Below are 17,828 nucleotides of genomic sequence, written 5' to 3'. Positions count from 1 at the left end.
CGATTCCTGTATTGCATCACTCTCATATTTTTCTTTACAAATTTCTAAAGGGTTGTTGAATTGTCCATTTTCAGACTAGAAATATTTTGAAATTTAAAAAGACCCATCTGCTCTAATAATTTTCAGCTTAAAATCTGATGCCATTTTCTTCAAAAGAACAGACTGGTCCACAAGCTACAATCATTATCAATAAATATGAATACACAAGGTGTTACGAGTATATGCCCTTAAAATAAGTGACAGAAAAGAGTAAAGACAACAAGCTTTGTAAAATTTAACAATAAATTTATTTTCCTAGAAAACAAAGTAGAAAGTGAGAAAAAAGAACTGACAGCATTGCAAATTAAATAAAAAAATAATCCAAGAATTATCAACACATGTCCTATCAATGAAAATTCTAAGTGAATCTCAGTTCAAATCCTGATGAAATTCATGATGGAAGGCAATGATGTCTGTAATAACCTACAAAGTGCATATGTATTGAGAGTCTCTTGTTGAATCACAAAAAATATTATTCCAGTTTTGAATTCAGTATAAATTCCAGTAAATGTCTTTATCCAAGAATTTCATCAGAGCACTTTTGGGGGTCAAGAGTTCATTCTTTTGGAAAAAAATAGAAGTTTGTTACTAGTTGCACTTGATCAAAATCACCTCGTCCAGGTATGACCTTGACTCAACTTAATGATTTCTTACTCTGAGACAGATTAAAACAAATTTAAAATAATGTTTACTTCATTATTAATTCGGTCAATCAGCTCATACACATATAATCTAATAAAGCTATTTTTAGTTGTTTACGTAATTGAAGTAAAAAAAATGTTAGTCAGGTTATGCAAAAATGAACTCAATTTTGGACAAGGTCAAGTCCAGTGAACAATGTTACATCACAACAGCATCTAATTTAATTTTAAAAAATAAAAACTAACAGACAAATAATTAAGTTAAATATGTATAATGCGAGGCAAAATTTAAATGAAAGAATCTAGTCTGATTCTTGGAATTGGGTATTGCACTTGCTATAAACAGAAAATTAGGAAAGTACACATAGCTCTATGATGGACAAATTAGCTTTTTTGCTATTCCCATGCAGTAGTCTTTTATTTTAGAATATTCTCAATTTTTTATGACGAGTGCAATTAAAGAGATGATAATATAAACTGCAAACACAACTGATGTTGCTTTATTTTGATTTATTTTGTAAAATTCCATAAAAGAGTAATCTATATACAGGTGCACATGATATGTAATTCTGACAAAAATGTAATGATTACATTAAAAGCATAATGGTTTTTCATATATGTGTGCAGATTTCTCGATAAGTAAAGAAGCATCTCCATTCCAACCAAAGAAATTTAAAGGAGTAAACACATGGCATTGTACTGTACCATACATATATATGAGAATTACATTATTACATTTAAAAAATAGTGACAAAATATACAAAGCAGCATATGTGCAAAAAACAACTAATTCAGAATAAGCATGTTAATCAGTAAACAGTGCTAAATCCCTTACCAGGTGGCCCTAAGGAAATAAGGTGACATAATTTGGGCTTGATAGAATATATGATTGCCACATATACCTAAATACAAATAGCTTGAGACTGCAGATGTTTTCAAGATAAATTAGAATATATGATTGCCACATATACCTAAATACAAATAGCTTTAGACTGCAGATGTTTTCAAGATAAATTAGAATATATGATTGCCACATATACCTAAATACAAATAGCTTGAGACTGCAGATGTTTTCAAGATAAATTAGAATATATGATTGCCACATATACCTAAATACAAATAGCTTGAGACTGCAGATGTTTTCAAGATAAATTAGAATATATGATTGCCACATATACCTAAATACAAACAGCTTGAGACTGCAGATGTTTTCAAGATAAATTAGAATATATGATTGCCATATATACCTAAATACAAATAGCTTTAGACTGCAGATGTTTTCAAGATAAATTCATAAACTCACTTTAGGTATTCACACTCAAGTATCACCATCAAATGGAACTTTCACCTTTGTGTTGCTTTTGTTGGTTCATTTTCATCACAAATTCATTTCCCCCAAATATGAACAGATTATGCCAGTTCACTTTTGCAAGTCAACATACTTCACCACACTTTTTAAAAAGTTTCCACTAATACTGTAATGCCCTGTAGAAGTTACATGTACTTAAATAATAATTATTTTTGCTATAGCAAATCAATGATTTGACAATATTGTCCAAAGCCTACTCTTTACTATCATGATTTATATTCACATCATCACCGACTTAATTTAAACACCCTTACAACAAGTGCTGGTTCTTACATAACACTAAGGAGAACATGGTTTCTTTGAAGTATGTGGATGGGACAGCCCTTTACACATGATAACTGCAATGATAAGGATTTACTGTTAATTAGTCACACTGGCTTCCTGCCTGTTTACTTAAGTCTAGCTTTAAATATTGTGCCAAAAGTCCACAGCTGACCAGAATATTAAAAGAAGGTGCATCCTGGGGAAAATGACATACATCACTGGGAAAATAGTATTCCCTCTGAGAACCTCACGAGCATTTGACCTAAAAGATTGTGTCCGTTAGAGCTCTTTAATCATCAAAAAGACCAGGATAAATATGGACCTTTTGTAATGATGATGCAGATGTGTTCAGTTCATGAGACTGCAGGAACAAGTTTAACTTTAGTGACATTAGGAAGGGAGATAACTTTGTCCATAGACCTCTTCTTTTGGTCCCCCCTGAGAAATGGCAATCTGAAAATCAGAAATATACAACAGATTAAGCATTGACCTAAAAATGAAAGTGAATGAAATTCATGCATTTTCCAGAGAAAAAATACAACTTCATGAGACTGCAGGAACAAGTTTATCTATAGGACTCACGGTACGAATTCCACTCCAGCGGTAAACAATGCTAAAATTGCATCAGTAGAAATTTATCAATATTTTTTTTACATTACATATAGGATAAGCTCTCAAATGATATTTTTCCTAAAATTTTAATTTTCATTATTAACCAATTATGGACCACCAAACCTGCAAATACTCTATTATTTCTTCACCCATTTCTAGACTGGTTCACAGTTCTTCCATATAATTAGTACTGTGTGTCCTATAACCAGATTTAAATTTTTTAGAAAAAGTTGTATTTGACTCCTTGATATTAGAGCATAATTGTAAGAAAGAATTGGCCATGCTTGTGCATGGATAATAATGCAATAACATTTTATGTGATACCAATATCTATAGTTAAATTGCATCCACATTACATGTTGCTGTGTTGTATTGTACTTATTAGTGGCTTATTCTTATTATTAAAATAATTGTTTTCTGCCTTTGTATCTTCATGTTATCTTTCTATGGTATGCATGCTACATAAAAGAAACACAAGCATGCTGACATCAGCAACTATGACATCACAGGGTATCAAATTACATGACACATTGTATTTTCATCTCTCACTGGCTATAAGACAAGTTTTAAATGTTTTAAATTTCAAAATTGCATTTCTTTTCTTGCTGACTCTCACAGAAATAAGATGCAGTGCATCCCTATTCACATCAATCAAACAAAACAAATAAGTGTGCCACATGACAGGTCAAAATGATAAGAGGCCATTGCCCTTTTGTGACTAAAACAAATACACACACCCATGAAGAATCAACAGATGCTGACATTCCAAACTTATTTAAACTATCATCACATGTGATTCATGACCCCCAAATGTTAATAGAAAGGTATAAAAGCCAAGGAAGAGTTCCATAAGCTTTATTATACTGAATAATTAAATAACATAGTGCTACTTTTTAGTATAAAACTATGGGGAAGGGTGAATAAGCAAAGAATAGACAGAGTAATTTCTTCAAGCCTGGTAATGTTTCCCACAACAAGGGGGGTGGGGGTGGAAATGTGTATCAACCCAAATAACACATCAACATCAGGTATGTTACATAAGGACAACAAGAGACAAATTTGAAAAAGCTATCCAAAGTTCCTAAAATGCTGACATTGATGTTGGAGACAGAAAGTGTATGCACAAACTGTTATGACTCAAGCTATTAAGTATGCTGGAGGTGGATAAATGTGTGAAAAACTTTGCTATGCCAAGACAAGTTCATGTCTCTATGCAATAAGCAGACACTGATAAAACTTGTCACTGAATACACTACTTGTTAAATTTAAGTAATAGAATTGAATTGCATACTGAAGTTGTCTAATACATAAATATATACCTACATTTACCCAAAGCTCATAAAAAGTTAAGAAAAAGTCTCAAAATCATTACTGTGGCTACTTTCCACTATAAGCAGTGTTAAATTACTTACTTCTTAATATAAAGCTGAAAAAATGCATACATTATTGAACAAAAGAGAAACAAAGCAAACATTGCAATCACTCAATTACAGTCAAAGGGGAGGTAATACGCCTTGATTTGGCAAACCAAATAGCAAGCTCTAATTTACAGCTAAATGATTCCTTACTATTACTTGATGGTAAGAACAGAGCAATGTAGGTTTTATAAATAGCTTTTGTTTCAAATATGAGACCATATTTCTAACATGAAGCTTGTTTTCATTTATTCACAACAACATATATGGTGAACAAAACACATATCACTTAGTGCATGCAGTAATCAAATGCTGAGATTTGGAATAATGTGTTCTGAGACCACAAGTTGCAACATCCTGAGTATAAAGGTTTTCTATCATGGGACTTGGTACATGAAGAAAAAAGAGATCTGGTTTGGTGGGAGAGAGCAGTATGTTCACCATGGAGTTATACATCAAGAATGTTTCAACTGTATGAAGAGAGGTTGGGGAAGAAAAACTGCCTGTGTAAAGAATGCAATACAGATAGGACTTTTGCAGACTTATATTGGGAATGAAGGGTTGAAAACTATTATTTTAAGTGAAAATATCCCTCCCTGCTCCCTCAAGAAAAGGGATGCAGAAAATGTAATATACCAATATGAGAAACATGCTGAACATTGAATAGGTGTCAAGGAGTTTAATTCTAGGATAAGAAATAAGACCGGTATAATTGACATTCAATGTGACTCGACATAATAATTCAATTTACAGGTTGAGGCAATGCAGCATGTGCAGTTTTGTGCGAAGTCCTTATTTTTACAATGTTCTCTGCTTTGATCTGCTGAGTGTGTCTCTAAAGTTAAATAATCAGTAATGATACATAAGTGATTGTGACATAAGTGGCTTGCATATAAAATCTCCCCCCATCCCCTTTTGGGGAATTGTTGCATGTGTTAAATGGTATTTAACCATATAGGCCAATCTATGGGTACCATCATATAAAATTCTGCCATCAGGCCATAATATGCTCTTTTCCCTATGGCCTGAGCTATCTACTTCCACTCTCCAGTGTATAAAACCATCCCCATCTGTCTTTTGTATAGATTTTTTCTCCAAAATCACATGCAAACATGATAAAAAGACTCCATTATGATTGTCATATGTAAAAACCACCAAATTGATACCCTGGATGCATGTGGTAACCATGGAAACAACAAGCTCCTATTATGGTATAGGTCGCATATAGGACTCACGGTACTAATTCCACTCCAATGGTAAATATATGGAAACACTATCATATTCAAAATTCAATAACTTAAAATTTATGGGTGCTGATAATGACATCTATAATTCTTCATGCACATCTAACCTTGGTGCAAGCTTATGTGTGGAGAACACCATATGACCCGCGGCAATTTGTTTACATACATGTGCATGAAACACATGTTATTGATTCTACACCAAATGAATCAGGTGCTACTTTCAGTATTGAGTACTCCTGAGTCAAGCCTGTAAAAATGCTAAAATTGCATCAGTAAAAATTTGTCAATATTTTTTTTACATTACATATAGGATAAGCTCTCAAAAGATATTTTTCCTAAAATTTTAATTTTCATTATTAACCAATTATGGACCACCAAACCTGTAAATACTCTATTATTTCTTCACCCATTTCTAGACTGGTTCACAGTTCTTCCATATAATTAGTACCGTGTGTCCTTTAATGACATTGGGAAGGGAGATAACTTTGCCCATAGACCTCTTCTTTTGGTCCCCCCTGAGAAATGGCAATCTGAAAATCATAAATATACAACAGATTAAGCACTGAGCTGAAAATGATAGTGAACGAAATTCATGCATTTTCCAGAGAAAAAATACAACTTTCTGGTGAAAACATAAAAGGGTATGATAATTTGACAATCAATCTCCACAGCAACAATGTCAGGAAAAAGGTATGGCATTTTTGTCTCAAAGGATTAATTGGATTGAATTCAATATATGCCCAATGGAAATGTCCATTTAAATTCATTTCAAAACTTAATGATGTCCTATTCAGAACAGAAGAATGTTTATCGAACAAGCCAAAGATTGTACATCAGACAAACTTAAATCATTTCATATAGAAAATACTTCCCCATGGATCATTACTGATAATTATTGTGAAAGCTGAGGTGCTTTCAGGCCTGCAATTTCTCAGGTGACATGGACAGTTTAGTCTGCCTCTGTTAGTACAAAAAAACTATTAATTAAAACAAAAATACTTAGATAAATTTACTGGAGAGAATGGGGGGGGGGGGTGCAATTGAATGAATGGGCATTAAGTATTTTTAAACCTGTGTAGAATTGAGAAATTAGTTGAAATTGGTGAAATGGTTGAATTTGGTGCGAGAAACTGTAAAAGAATAAATTACGCTGACAATGGTACCTAAAGAAGTCTACATAATACCATACAGATAAATCCTTACAAAAAACTCATTAACAAATGAAAAGAAAAATAAATTTACGATCTAGGTGTAGATCCAAAAATTTATAAATAAATTTAACTCTAAATTTAAATCATGAATTCTTGCATATTTAATGTATATGAATAGTTTAAGTTCTTGCTTTTCTGAGTTAACTTTGCTTTTCCATAATTTTTATTCATGTCACTGTCTGCCAAAATAAGTTTAAACGTTTTGTAATCACTGTAAAATAAAATGTACTTAGGATATATATGTAATCTTTTTCAAATAAAATGTACTTATACCAATATAAACATACTTTAACAAAGGGTGCACACAATGAATTGAATCAATAGGCAGTTACAAAATTCTGTATTGCTCATGACATGAATGCATTACATTATCACCCTATATATCTATATATATATATATATATATATATATATATATATATATATATATATATGCAATGAAAATGAATGCATTATATCACCTTACCTTTATATATATATATATATATATATATATATATATATATATATATATATATATATATATATATATTCATAATTATTTCATTCCTATAAAAATATGTTATTTTGTGCTGGATAGTAGATTTCAGTTTCAATATGTTCTTGTTGGACGTTTATGTTAAGAAATGAAATGAAATTGTGCATGATTTATTAGTTTTCCTAAAAATTAGCATTACCCAGGAATGTTGAATAAAGGTAATGTTAGACCAACAAGTAGATCTCGGCCTTTTCTTCTGACATTACTGGTTTAAAAAAGGGAGATCTACTTGTTGGTCTAAGGTCACGGTAGGGGGTGGGGGTAATGAGTGGGTTCGAATCCCAGTAGGTCATTATCAGTACAGTAGTACCACTAAACTGGACAGGTATATTTAAAGAAAATGGTACATGTACAATTCTTTTTTTAGATGATGTATACTGATGACTTTATCTAGTGAAATATTAGGAATGCAACTTTTTCGTCTATAACACCTATTGTGCATTGTTAAATTGATGATTATGTAAAAACAAAATTGCGAGACTGCTGTGACACTGGAAAATTACAATTATTTTCTTTGATCGACATATATCCAATTTCAAACTTCATAATGTCATGGAAAACTATGCAAATCCCAAAACTACGTTTTTTGTCTCGTTTTATTGTAAACATCCACAATAAGTGTACATTTATACCTGGATTCCATTTATCACACTCTTGAGACGGTCCCTCATGGAAAGCACATTGCTGCTTTGGACAAGATCGAATGGCAGTCATCCATGAATTTTGCACCCCGTCATTATGATGTGATTAGCGTTTAGTTATTTCTTACAGAATGACTATATTCTGTACTGCCTTATTTGTTTGATGTGCAATTTCGTCTCATACTACCTGACGAATCATGCCACCCCCACCCCCCATTTTAAACAACATCCTTGTTCCCAGCATTCGTTGTAACGAACTCGATGTGGTAGGCTGCGGCTGTTTCCGTTAAGAGTGTCTGTGTAAACATATGAGGCTCACCGAAGGTGCAGAGAGTATAAATAAGGCACAGTCAACGAATCCAGGTTCCAGAAGGAAAATATTTGCGTTATAGGCAGCTTGTTCTTCTTAAATTAAATTGTTTTCGACCAGGAAATAAAATTCGGAATCACAACAAATTTTAGATCTTTACATTTGAAAATGTATCAACTAGTGAAACAGGCAAAATATTTTACAAAGCAAATATTTTGTAATAGGCATGATATTTCACAAATTAAACATGGATAACCCATAATGCATTATAATGCTAATTAAAAAATAATAATAATACAATTTTTTTAAAAATGAACATATCACCAAAAAAAAATTTAAAAAAATACAACTTTGTGAAGTAGCAGATTAACTAGTTCTACCATGCTTACACACAGGTAAGCTAGTCCCGTGAAGAACCACTGCGACATCATTTGAAAATAGGAAATATGAGATATGTAATTTATATAGTCTGAAGTCCTGAATACAGTAATTTGTATAAACGTATTTAAAATAATTGAGATAAATAACTGAATTCTGGGATTATTAAGTTAAATATTTTGTTTGTCTATTCATTTCCTCTTTTTGCCTGTATATGTCAGTTTATATGTTTGTTTCAATGGATTTTCACATTATAATGAATATGTTCATTTTTGTATATATCTTCACATATAGAATATGCCAGAAGACAGATGAATGCAGCTGTTTACAGTTTAAAAAGTGCCATGTAGTGAATGGTCACAAGCTACTCAGCAGTTAAAAATTACTTTTTAAACTTAGGAAAAACAAAGCTTATATATATATATATATATATATATATATATATATATATATATATATTCCATGGTAAGGACTGAATATTTAATGTTTGTTTTGGTACCTGCCTATCACGAAATGCAGTTGTAATGATAACATAATGCCATTTCCATGTTTTCTATATGTAAATGGAATCTACAATGTTTTTTTGTAATAGAAGTTTTCATTCACTGTCCATGCATTTTTCCATTTCTTCTTTTGTCTATCATTGCATGTTCATTCAAAATGGCAGTTAGAATATTTTGAGTTAATTAATATTTAAATAATTAATGTAATGAATATTCTTCTATAAAATGTTCAAGGTTTAACTCATCTTAAAATAATCTAATTTGATGTGATGTCAGTAAAACCAATATCATGAAATCATGATGTTTTCCTATTGTCTGCAGAATTCCTGCTTCAAACCTAAGCATGCATGGAAGTGAAGACCACATTCTGCTACAGTATGACAAATTTAAATCATCTAAAATCATTTTGAAATTATTTTCATACTAATGCAAATTATAATACCAGATTGTATGGTTTGTCAAGATTTTGGATATGTTGAGATTTTGGGCTTGTCAAAATTTTGAGTTATTTAAAAATTCTAAAATGGAGAAAAATAATTCTAACAAATAGTGTTGATAAGTTTAATTAAAGAAATATATCATTAATTTACAAAAAAATTTATTTAGAAATATATATTTGAATATTTTTTGTTTGCTTATTTAAATATCCTGATAATACATGTAAGTACAATAAGAAAATATCTTATGTTAAATCACATGAAATTGTGGTTTATTGTGAAAGGCTTCATATTTTTTAATATGGTAATAAATTGAAACCAATGCCATTATATGTGATTAAAATCGTGAATATGTAAATAAGAGAAAATGAAGAGTGAACATTATAAAAAGTAAAATAAAATATAATTTATTCTTATTTTTATATTTTATATTTTTTTCTTCTGCAACATGATAAGTAATATACTTTCTTCTTTCTTCTGTGGTCTGTTCCATCTTTCTGGATATTATTAAACAAAAAATATAAACACCAGCACAATTTGCCTATTTCTCCCCTCTTTTCATCTCAAGCAAGTATCAGGCAAATGTAGAATGTGTTATGACAGTAAGAACCCTGACAAACAGTCTTAAGTATATATATGTATGATATATGAGTAGGTACACTTCTCCAGTGTTTGTACAGTAGTTTGTGATCTTATATCCTTCAACCAATATGTGGTTTGGATAAACCTGTATATGGTTCTGTTTCATTTCATTGAGACTTACATATGTGGGAAAATGACAAGCCAACCATCAGATTTCCACTTATCGAATACAAAATAGCAACAATATCATATTTAAATCCATTTTGGAAAAACTGAGTATTTACCGTGTACTTTGTAATATTATGAATTAAAAATTTTTTAATGTTAGAAGTATTTTAAAAATAGTCATCACTTTCAGATGATATATTATTATTAAACTCTTGAACAAGGACTACTTCCTTAATGAGCCTTGATCGCAAGAAAGCTTACCTATTAATAGTATGTTATAAGCATTTTAGTGACAAAAAGTCCATAAATAATGACAAATAGAGGTAAATGGCAATGACAAGTAGAGGAAATCTGCATATTTTCTAAATAAATTGTGTGACTCATTCACTATACCGCACAGTCATATACATGAGATATGAATTGACATGACTTGAGTACCTAACTTGTACCAAATATCTTTCTGTACTGATGACAGCAAGCTAGTAAAACACAGAAGGATAAAGGAATTCCAACTTTTTAAATTTTCAAAAGTTTTCAATCCAGGTAACCATTAAGTTAAAAGAAATCAGGCAAATGTACCTGTCTCCTGTCAAGCCAAGGTGAAAATTTTGAGAATAAAACGACTGGTGATGATTAGGTTGAAACTTTCATTATAGTGGCAAGTTTGTCAAGAACATGTATTCCAGATTCTACTTTTCAATTAAAAAATAAAATCACCAAATACTCATCACACTTTATGAAAAATAATAATTCTCCTATGTTGTATCTGTTATATTGTAACATAATGTGGTAAATAGTCTTAGATTGGAACTTCAAAAATAGAAACTCCTTTTCAAAAATAAATGATTAATGTTAGTTAAACACAAGTCAACTCATTCCACTGTGTAACTAATACTAGTTACATGTATGACTAATGCTAATTAAATACAAGTCATCTCTTCCCACTGTGCTACTAATATTACTACATACAAGTCATCTCATCACACTCTGATGAATACTATTTATTTGTAAGTTATTTTTTCTCGCTTTGTGCCTAATTCCAGTTAAATTCAAGTCATCTCTTCCCTCTCTGTGTCTTATTCTAGTTAAATACAAATCATATTTTCCTACAGTGTGACTAATAAAATGCAAGTCATATTTTCACACTGACTGATTAATCCTAGTTCAATATAGGTCATCTCCTACCACTGTGACTGATGTAAGTTAAATATAAGTCATCTCTTCCCACTATGTGATTAGTAATAGGTACCTGCATGTCATCTCTTTCCAATGTGTGACTAATGTCAGTTGACTGCATGTCATCTTTTCCACTGTGTGACTACTATCAGCTGAATGCAAGTCAGCTCTTTCCACTGTGTGACTACTGCCAGTTGAATGCAAGTCATATATTCTGACTGTGTGACTAATGCCAGTTGAATGCAAGTGAACTCTTCCCACTGTGTGACTGATGGCAGTTGAATGCAAGTCATTTATTCCCACTGTGTGACTACTGCCAGTTGAATGCAAGTGAACTCTTCCCAATGTGTGACTGATGGCAGTTGAATGCAAGTCATTTATTCCCACTGTGTGACTACTGCCAGTTGAATGCAAGTGAACTCTTCCCACTGTGTGACTGATGGCAGTTGAATGCAAGTCATTTATTCCCACTGTGTGACTACTGCCAGTTGAATGCAAGTGAACTCTTCCCAATGTGTGACTGATGGCAGTTGAATGCATGCTATCTCTTCCCACTGTGTGACTACTGATAGTTGCCTGAATGTCATCTCAACCACTGTATTACTAATGCCAGTTGAATGTATGTCATCACTTTCCACTGTGTGACTACTGTCAGTTGAATATGTGTCATCACTTTCCACTGTGTGACTACTGCCTACTGAATGAAAGTCATCTCAACCAATGTGTGATTAATGCCAGTTGATTGCACTTTATATCTTCTTAATGGGTGACTGATGACAGTTGAATGCATTGTTTCCACTGTGTGACTACTTCCATTTGAATGCATGCCATCTCTTCCCACTGTGTGACTACTGTCAGTTGCCTACAAGTCATCTATTTCCACTGAGTGACTTGAGAGTTGAATGCATGTCCTCTCTTTCCACTGTGTGACTACTTCCAGTTGAATGCATTGCCATCTCCTTCCAATGTGTGATTACAATCAGTTCAATGCATGTTATCTCTTCCCACTGTGTTTTGAACTAAAATCTTTAGCATTGTACATGGTTGTGAAATTATTTGCATTAAAGAAAAACAAGACAAAAAACACATGGATTTTAACCCACTTTCTATATTTATATAGGAATCTTTTGTGGGGAAATTGTAATGGAGTTGATACATTCTGCATCTTGGTTTATTTTACAAGTGGTTTATCCATTTAATAATGTTTTGTTTTGTGCTAGTCTTTTTCAGATTGTTATAAGATATAATAACATAATTTTCATTAAATCCATTTACATGTACAGCCCACCTACTCATGCACTGCAGATTACTATGATAAAAAAAAATGAATGAGACCATTCAGTTATATGTGAGTGGGACCATCAAGTTATATGTGAGTGGAGCAATTCAGTTATCTGTGAGTGGGACCACTCATTTATGTGTAACTGGACCATTCAGTTATGTGTGAGTGGGACCATTCAGTTATTTGTGAGTGCAACCATCAAGTCATATGTGAATGGGACAATTTAGTTATGTGTGAGTGGGACCATTCAGTTATATGTGAGTGGGACCATCAAGTTATATGTGAGTGTGAAAAAATTCAGTTATCTGTTGTACCATTCAGTTATCTGTGAGTGGGACCATCAAAGTTATGAGTGGGACCATTCAATTATATGTGAGTGGGACCATTCAGTTATCTGTGAGTGGGACCCTCAAGTTATATGTGAATGGGATAATTCAGTTATGTGTGAATGGTCCCATTCAGTTATAGGTGAGTGGGACCATCAATTTATATGGGAGTGGGGCAATTAAGTTATATGTGAGAGGGACCATTCAGTTATATGTGAGTGAGACCATCAAGTTATATGTGAGTGGAACAATTCAGTTATGTATGAGTGGAACCATGCAGTTATATGTGAGTGGGACAATTCATTTATGTGTGAGTGGGACCATTCAGGTATGTGTGAGTGGGACTATTCAGTTATGTGTGAGTGGGACCATTCAGTTATGTGTGAGTGGGACCATTCAATTATATGTCACTGGGACCATCAATTTATAGGTGAATGGGACAATTCAATTATGTGTGAGTGGAACCATTCATGTATGTGTGAATGGGACCATTCAGTTATGTGTGAGTAGGACCATCACATTATATGTGAATGGGACCATTCAGTTATATGTGAGTGAGACCATCAAGTTATAGGTGAATGGGAAAATTCATTTATGTTTGAGTAGGACAATTCAGTTATGTGTGAGTGGGACCATTGAGTTATATGTGAGTTGGACAATTCAGTTATGTGTGAGTAGGACCATTCAGTTTTGTGTGAGTGGGACAAGTCGGTTATGTGTGAGTGAGACCATTGAATTATATGTGAGTCAGACAATTCAGTTATGTGTTAGTGTGACCATTCAGTTACGTTTGAGTAGGACCATTCAGTTTTGTATGAGTGGTACAATTTGGTTATGTGTGAGTGGGACCATTCAGTTTTGCCTGAGTTGGGCAATTCAGTTACGTGTGATTTGGGTTTAGAATGCAGATGAAATATTACATAATTGCAAAAATTGAACCTAATCTGTCATCACATAATGCAATGGAAGATCAGAGTCTATTTTGTTTGATCTGTGGATTATTTGTAACAAAAGGCATGGACCCAGATCTACCAGTATATAATGTGATGCAGATCTAGGTTGGTGCAGTTTGTAGTTATAAGCAAGTACATAGAGTCATTGTCCAGTTAAAGAATATCTCCCTTATGTAGCATCAAGATTTAAAATCCTAAGCATGTAACTCAGCCAGTTGTTCAGTTTGGTCTTCTTGTCTTGAACAAAATAAAATCTTTAAACGTGCAGATTTTGCATCAGAAATTGTCATGAAGCAAACATTGCTGAATGAGAATCCACTTTGTGCTATCGCTTATATTCCACACTATCATTGCAATAACAATATCACCCCTAAATTACACCATAATTACAAAAGCCCTATCACACTTACTTGCAATACCCCTATCCCACCCAAACCACACCATAATTCCAATAGCCATATCCCACATAATCTAAACCATAACTGCAATAGCCTTATTCCACCTAATCCACACCATAATTACAATAGCCCTAAGACACTGAATTACAATACCCCTATCCCACCAAAATCACACCATAATTCAAATAGCCATATATCACCTAATATTAACCATAATTGCAATAGTCCTTTCCCACACCACTTTTCAGCACAATTTATATTCTATACATGGCAGCCAGAATATCAGGACGAGGAAGAAAGATGATGATGAGAACTATCATTGGTCCATCAAAAGGTATTGGCAAGCTTTCTCACATACTCACATTGGATGAACCCAAGACTCAAACCCAGACTGACATAGGTGAGATGTCAGTGATCTGTGAAGATTAGCTTTTCAGACAAGTATGCCACCTGGTGCCTATATACCGGGTACAGTCTATATATAATGATATTTTTTATGTGTGGGTGGGAAGTTAAATTGCACAATATCCCTTTATCACCCCCTCATGTTTCAGTTACACAAAACATTAGTCTATCATCTGACATACTGTCTGTTATCTAGAAAGTATCTATAGGTGAGATGTCAGTGATCTGTAAAGATGAGCTCTTCAGTCCATTATGCCACCCGGTGCTCTCTATACTGTGTATATATAATGATATTTGTATGTGTGGGTGGGTAGTTAAATTGCACAATATCCCTTTATCACCCCCTCATGTTTCAGTTACACAAAACATTAGTCTATCATCTGACATATTGTTTGTTATCTAGAAAGTATCTTGATTTTACTTGAACTTTACATTTGTGCTATATTTGAATGTGTCTCTCTGATTTTCATTTGGCCCAAGCGATTTACCCCATACCACCATATGACTATGTCATGTCTCCAGATAGAAATTGGTCCCTCAGTCATAATTGCATGGAATGAACTCATGAGGAAAAGGATATTGAATCCGTGTGGGAGTAATATTTTTTTTGACATAATGAAACTCTGTGCTTAAAAAAGGCAATCTCTTGACCTCATGATTAGGTAATGGTAATTCCATGTTTATATAAAAGCAAGAGTGTGGGAAGGTAAGTATATAAGATTGTTGGAATCTTTGTGATTAAGATGTGTTGTGATGTGATTTGAATTTTTTACATAACTTTAACAATTTTTCAGTCATATTGCTACGATGTCTGCAATGTGGCAGTTTGTAGTGATGTCTAGCATTGGGACATCATGCCGCAGACATGTAGCATGATGTCCCACCAAGTCACATTATCCTGACACTGGGCCAAACAGTCCTAACACTAGCCTCTTAATGCTGAGAGCAAAGTGAGGCAGCTGTTAGTAACATTTTTGTAATCTTTGATATGACTTGGCCGGGGATCAAACCCACGACCTCCTGCATCCGAGGCGGACGCTCTAACCACTAGGCCACCAGAGCGGTTATGTGATTAAGAGTGTAGGAAAGTATGTGTATAAGAATGTGTGAAGGTATGTGTATAAGAGTTTCTGAAAGTATGTGCATCAGAGTGAGGGAAATAATGTGTACAGGAGTGTGGGAAATTATGTGTACAAAAGTGTGGGAAATAATGTGTACAATATATGTAAGAAGAATGTGACAAGAGTGTGAGACATCATGTGAACAAGAGTGTGGGAAAAAATGCTGACAAAAGTGTGGGAAAGAATGTGTACAATAGTATAGGAATGAATGTGTATAATAGTGGGAAAGTATGTGCACAAGAGTGTGGGAAAGAATGTGTACAATATTGTGGGAAAGAATGTGTATACGATTGTGTACAAGAGTGTAGGAAAGAATGTGTACACAAGTGTGGGAAATTATGTGTACAAGAGTGTGGGGAAAGAATGTGTACAAGTGTGTGGATAAGTGTGTACAAGAGTGTGGGACATAATGTATACAAGAATGTGGGAAAGTATTTGTACAAGAGTGTGGGAATGAATGTGTACAAGAATGTGGGAAAGAATGTCTACAAGAGTGTGAGAAAGAATGTGTATAAGAGTGTGGGAAAGAATGTGTACAATATATGTGGGAAAGAATGTGTACAAGAGTGTGGGAAAGAATGTGTATAAGAGTGTGGGAAAGTATTTGTACAAGAGTGTGGGAAAGAATGTGTACACGAGTGTGCAAGAGAATGTGTACAAGAGTGTGGGAAAGAATGTGTATAAGAGTGTGGGAAAGTATTTGTACAAGAGTGTGGGAAAGAATGTGTGCACAAGTGTGGGAAAGAATGTGTACAATAGTGTGGGAAGAATGTTTACAAGAGTGTGGGAAAGAATGTGTACAAGAGTGTGGGAAATAATGTGTATCAAAGTGTGGGAAAGAATGTGTACAAGAGTGTGGGAAAGAATGTGTATAAGAGTGGGAAAGAATGTGTATAAGAGTGTGGGAAATAATGTATACAAGAGTGTGGTAATGAATGTGTACAAGAGTGTGGGAAAAAAAGTGTATACACTGTAATATGTATAAGAGTGTGGGAAAGAATGTGTACAAGAGTGTGAGAAAGAATGTGTACAAGAGTGTGGGAAATAACGTATACAATAGTTTGGGAAAGAATACGGACAATAGTGTGGGAAAGAATGTGTATTATACTTCATGTAACAGAGGGAGGTGGCACTGCAAACTAATTAATTGATCAGTGCTAAATTATTATTATCATCATTATTATTATTATTATTATTATTATTATTAATTTTTAAGTTATTCAGGAGACCTGTACAATATTAGGCTTGTTAACTTGCTGGGTTCTCATTATTATTACTGCTGGTGGGTTATTATTATTGTTATTATTATCATTATTATTATTGTGTTTTGCCAAAATTATTGACACTACCTTTCAATCTTGGACCTGATATACAGCGTGACGAATGGTGAATTCTACAATAGATATGACATATAAGATGTACATTCTAACTGTTTAGATAGAATGATGTTGATGTTGTAGGGTTTAATGCCATTTGTCAGCACACGATAGGCTATGCATGGCAGCCAGTATTAATGTTGGAGGAAGACTCCAGGAAATCCCTGGAAAGAACCACTGACCCTCGAGAAGCTACTGGCAATCTTTCTCACATACTGACACTGGCCGAATCCGAGACTCGAACCAATGCAGACAAAGGTGATATAGCAGTGATCCGTAATGGAGAGCACTTTAGACCACTTGGCCATTCAAGGCCCCCTTGATAGAATGAAGGAATGGATCATGCATACTTTATCTGTACATGTATATGCATTATATATTTTAATACCATAGGTTATTCATTATTCATGTGGTCAAGTACTAATTAGGAAGTCAAGCA

General features: G+C 33.4%; 1 long non-coding RNA gene across 4 annotated transcripts; it reads right to left on the bottom strand.

The window, feature by feature from the left end:
* Window positions 1-264: 264 nt before the first annotated feature.
* On the bottom strand, window positions 265-8,253 carry LOC149784204 (uncharacterized). 4 transcript variants are annotated; one of them, XR_016413797.1, is made up of 3 exons: window positions 7,966-8,253; window positions 5,965-6,114; window positions 265-2,766 (listed from the first exon to the last, which is right to left on the bottom strand). It is a non-coding gene; the product is annotated as an uncharacterized LOC149784204 (long non-coding RNA). The 4 variants fall into 4 exon arrangements; XR_016413795.1 differs by having other exon boundaries at window positions 1,171-2,766; window positions 6,033-6,114; XR_016413794.1 differs by having other exon boundaries at window positions 1,171-2,766; window positions 6,082-6,114.
* Between the last annotated feature and the right edge of the window lie 9,575 nt (window positions 8,254-17,828).

The sequence above is a fragment of the Sinohyriopsis cumingii genome, chromosome 14 (assembly GCF_028554795.1).
Source record: "Sinohyriopsis cumingii isolate HCF-2022 chromosome 14, ASM2855479v2, whole genome shotgun sequence".
Taxonomy (NCBI): Eukaryota; Metazoa; Mollusca; class Bivalvia; order Unionida; family Unionidae; genus Sinohyriopsis; species Sinohyriopsis cumingii.
Note: the sequence above shows the minus strand (reverse complement) of the source record. Positions and strands in the feature narration are given on the sequence as shown.